This window comes from Triticum dicoccoides, chromosome 4B, assembly GCF_002162155.2.
Source record: "Triticum dicoccoides isolate Atlit2015 ecotype Zavitan chromosome 4B, WEW_v2.0, whole genome shotgun sequence".
In the NCBI taxonomy this organism is placed as follows: Eukaryota; Viridiplantae; Streptophyta; class Magnoliopsida; order Poales; family Poaceae; genus Triticum; species Triticum dicoccoides.
The window spans coordinates 48,882,398-48,887,874 of record NC_041387.1 but is presented as its reverse complement, the minus strand read 5'-3'; positions in this window follow the sequence as shown (position 1 = coordinate 48,887,874).

Here is a 5,477-nt window from a genome sequence, read left to right as displayed (position 1 = left end):
CTTTGATCTTTTGGATCATGGGACTGGGCATCCCGGTTACCGTCCCTTTCTCGTGAATGTGGAGTGGAGTCCACTCCTCTTGAGAATAACCCACCTACCATGGAAGATATAGGCAGCCCTAGTTGTAACATGAGCTGCTCGAGCATACAAAACAGAATTTCATTTGAAGGTTTGGAGTTTGGCACATACAAATTTACTTGGAACGGCAGGTAGATACCGCATATAGGTAGGTATAGTGGACTCATATGGAACAACTTTGGGGTTTAAGGAGTTTGGATGCACAAGCAGTATTCCCACTTAGTACAGGTGAAGGCTAGCAAAAGACTGGGAAGCGACCAACTGAGAGAGCGACAACAGTCGTAAGCATGCATTAAAATTAATTCACACCGAGTATAAGAATGAGTAGGTATATAATCCACCATGAACATAAATATCGTGAAGGCTATGTTGATTTGATTCAACTACATGCGTGAAGATGTGCCAAGTCGAGTCACTCGATTCATTCAAAGGAGGATACCATCCATCATACCACATCACAATCATTCTAATAGCATGTTGGCACGCAAGGTAAACCATTATAACTCATAGCTAATCAAGCATGGCACAAGTAACTATAATCTCTAAATGTCATTGCAAATATGTTTACTTCATAATAGCTGACTCAGGAACGATGAACTCATCATATTTACAAAAACAAGAGAGGTCGAGTTCATACCAGCTTTTCTCATCCCAATAAGTCCATCATATATCGTCATTATTGCCTTTCACTCGCACGACCGAATGATGTATATAATAATAAGAGTGTACGTGCATTGGACTAAGCTGGAATCTGCAAGCATTCAACTCAAGAGAGAAGACAAGTAATATGGGCTCTAAATTAAATAAACAATCATGCATATAAGAGCCACTAAGCATTTTCAATATGGTCTTCTCGACCCCCAAAGGAAAGGAAAGTAAATAAAACTATTTACATGGGAAAGCTCCCAACAAGTAAAAGAAGAACGAGAAATCTTTTTGGGGTTTCATTTTAGTTTCTACTACAAGCATGGAAACTAAACTAACTAATTTTTTTGGTTTTTCTCAAGGTTTATCAAACACACAAGAAGAAAACTAGAAAAAGGAATTTAAACTAGCATGAATAATACATTAAAAGAGTATGAGCACCGACGACTAGTGTGTGAACATGAATGTAAAGTAGGTGAGAAATACATACTCCCCCAAGCTTAGGATTTTGGCCTAAGTTGGTTTAATACCAAGGATTGCCGCTACTCTCCCTGGTGTAATGAGAGGTGTAATCAAGATACCACTGGCTGGTCATCTCCAGATCCCATTGGACAGATGATGCACAATAAGGGTCCAGTTCAGGTTCCGGCTCAGGTTCAGGTTCTGGAGTAAAAGCCTGAGCTCGATGATTGTTCACCGCCTCCCGTGTAACGAGAAATTTTTCTGCAAGCAAATCAAACAACAGAGGCGCAGGCAAAATAATAATCTCAAAGTGTTTCTTATTGAATCTAAATTTATACAAAAGCATCCTATCTTCGTTGTCAACAATAAACTTATGTGCTACCATGCTCTTGTAATCTAGAATGTGAGGAGGCAATATTGTCTCCTTTTCCTCATGGTGCCTAATGGGTATCTAAAAATGTCTAGCAAGACATGCAACATAGATACCTCCAAATATGGGGCGTTTTGTACGATTAAGGGCTAGCTGTTTAGCAACGACGGCACCCATATTAAAACTATTGTCTCCAAGCAAAGCATGTTGAAGAATGATAATATCAGGAACACTCAAGTTTCCACTATTCCCACGACCAATCAAGCATCTACTAGCGAATATGGCAAAGTAGCATAAAACAGGAAAGTGTATGCTAGAGACCTTCGCTTCGGAACCCTTCTTTGGCTCCTCTACAGCGATAATATTAACAAAGCCAGCCACATCTTCACGACGGGGTTCCTCTAATTCTCCCTCATAAGGTATCCTACATACCACGCAAAAATGACGTAAAGACATTTCTTTGAACTCGTCATATAAATGAAATGATACTTCAGGCGGTGACTTATTAGGATAAAAATAAAATTTTTGCACGAAAGTATTGGTGAGTAAGAGATACTAATCGATTCGGTCATTGATGAAACCAGTGAGGCCTGCGGTCTCGATTAAAGCATAAAAGTCTTCATGAATTCCAGCCTCTCTCAAGAAATCATCACATGGCCATTCACACGGTGGTACTTCCGCTAAGCGAGGAAGATTATACTTGGCTTTTTCCTTCTCTTTAGCTTGTTTTTCCTGGGAGCTTTGGCTAGAAGAGCCCCTCAAAAGTTTCCTCAACATTTTCTGATTTTTTTTGAAATTTTAGTAACTTCAAAATAAAAGAGAACAAGACTAAACAAGATTGATAGCAACTACTCCTACAAGTGCCTAGAGCCCATATCATGCATTAGAATTACTTGGAACCTCAAAAATCTAACATGCAAGCTCAAGAACATGGTCACCTAAGCAACAAAAATTTGCAATGAATAAAGCACTAGAAAAAAAACTAATTGGACCAATGGAGGAGTCACATACCAAGCAACAATCTCCCAAAGCAGTTTTGTGAATGGAGCTTTGAGCTAAGAGATCGAAAATCGCAGCAAAACGAGCTAGAACTCGTGCTTGAGCTGGATGGGGATTTTTTTGGGTAGAAGATGAAGTGTGTGGGTGCTGGCATAAGTGGAGGGGAGCCACTAGGGGCCCATGAGACAGGGGGCGCGCCCTACAGGGGGGCGCGCCCTCCTCTCTCGTGGCCTGGTGCTTGCCCCTCCCGCAGTGTTTTTAGTGCCTAAAATACTCAAATATTTTAGAAAAAATCATACTAAATTTGCAGGGCATTTGGAGCACTTCTATTTTCGTACTATTTTTTAATGCACGGATAATTCAGAAACAGACGGATAATACTATTTTTTGCTTTATTTACTCTAAATAATAGAAAGTAAAAGAGGTCACATAAGGTTGTGCCTTCTAGTTTCATCCATATCGTGGTCATCAAAATGAATCCACTAACAAGGTTGATCAAGTCTTGTTAACAAACTCATTCCGAATAACATGGAACCGGAGAAATTTCGAATAACACTAAGTGACCTCAACGGGGATGAAAATCCCCAACAATAAGAATATCATACTTTTTCTTGACAGTAGGTAGGGGAAACTTCAAAACCTCCAAAAATAATAGTTGGAACTTTTTCAATAGAATTGATGCTATGAACTTGAGATTGTTTCCTCGGAAAGTGTACCGTATGCTCATTGCCATTAACATGAAAAGTGACATTGCCTTTGTTGCAATCAATACAGCCCCTACAGTATTAAGAAAAGGTCTACCAAGGATAATAGACATACTATCGTCCTCAGGAATATCAAGAATAACAAAGTCCGTTAAGATAGTGACATTTGCAACCACAATAGGCACATCCTCACAAATACCGACAGGTATAGCAGTTGATTTATCAGCCATTTGCAAAGATATTTCAATAGGTGTCAACTTATTCAATTCAAGTCTACGATATAAAGAGAGAGGCATAACACTAACACCGGCTCCAAGATCACATAAAGCAGTTCTAACATAATTTCTTTTAATGGAGCATGGTATAGTTGGCACACCCGGATCTCCAAGTTTCTTTGGTATTCCACCCTTAAAAGTGTAATTAGCAAGCATGGTGGAAATTTCAGCTTCCGGTATCTTTCTTTTATTTGTGATGATATCCTTCATATACTTAGCATAAGGATTTACTTTAAGCATATTAGTTAAGCACATACATAAGAAAATAGGTCTAATCATTTCAGCAAAGCGCTCAAAATCCTCATCATCCTTTGACTTGGATGGTTTAGGAGGAAAGGGCATGGGTTTCTGAACCCATGGTTCTCTTTCTTTACCGTGCTTCCTAGCAACAAAATCTCTCTTATCATAATGTTGATTCTTTGATTGTGGGTTATCAAGATCAACAACAAGTTCAATCTCTACATCATTGTTATTACTAGGTTGAGCATATACATGAACATCATTATTAGCATTATCATCAGGTTCATGTTCATCTCCGGATTGTATTTCAGCATCAGAGATAGAAGTATCATTGGGATTCTCAAGCGTTTCTACATTAGGTTCACTAGAATTTTGCAAAGTCCTATCATTCTTCTTTTTCTTCTTCTTAGAAGAACTAGGAACATCTAGATTATTATTTTGAGAATCTTGTTCAATTCTTTTAGGGTGGCCTTCAGGATACAAAGGTTCCTGAGTCATTCTACCAGTTCTAGTAGCCACTCTAACGGCAAAGTCATTTTTATTATTCAACTCATCAACCAAATCATTTTGAGCTTTGAGTACTTGCTCAGCTTGAGTAGCAACCATAGAAGCATATTTGCTAACACGGTGAAGTTCATCTTTAACTCTAGCCAGATTATCACCTACGCGTCCTATCTCGAAAGCATTATTCTTTAACTCTCTACCAACATAAGCATTAAAACTTTCTTGTCTAGCCATAAAGCCATCAAATTCATCCAAGCATGGGCTATGAAGCTTAGTAGAGGGTATTTCAACTTTATCATATCTATAGAGAGAATTTACCTTTACTACCTGTGTCGGGTTATCAAGACAATGTGGTTCTTCAGGCGGTAAATTAAGACCATGTATTTCTTCAATAGGTGGTAAATTCTTAACATCTTTAGCTTTAATACCTTTTTCTTTCATTGATTTCTTTGCCTCTTGCATATCTTCAGGACTGAGAAATAAAACACTTCTCTTCTTCGGAGTGGGTTTAGGAATAGGCTCAGGAGTTGGCTCAATTGGTCCAGGAATTACTTCAGGAACTGGCTCGAGAAGAGTCCAATTATTTTCATTAGTCAACATATTATTCAATAATATTTCAGCTTCGTCGACTGTTCTTTCCCTGAAAACACAACCAACACAACTATCCAAGTGGTCCTTGGAAGCATCAGTTAGTCCATTATAAAAGATATCAAGTATTTCATTTTTCTTAAGAGGATGATCAGGCAAAGCATTAAGTAACCGGAGAAGCCTCCCCAAGCTTGTGTGAGACTCTCTTCTTTGATTTGCACAAAATTATATATTTCCCGCAAGGCAGCTTGTTTCTTATGAACAGGGAAATATTTAGCAGAGAAGTAATAAATCATATCCCAGGGACTACGCACACAACCAGGAGCAAGAGAATTATACCAAGTCTTAGCATCACCCTTTAATGAGAACGGAAATATCTTAAGGATGTATAAATAGCGAGACTTCTCATTATGAGTAAATAGGGTGGCTATATCATTCAACTTGGTAAGATGTGCCACAACAGTTTCAGATTCAAGGCCATAAAAAGGATCGGATTCAACTAAAGTAATAATATCAGGATCAACAGAGAATTCATAATCCTTATCAGTAACACACATAGGTGAAGTAGCAAAAGTAGGATTGGGTTTCATTCTAGCATTAAGAGACTGCTGC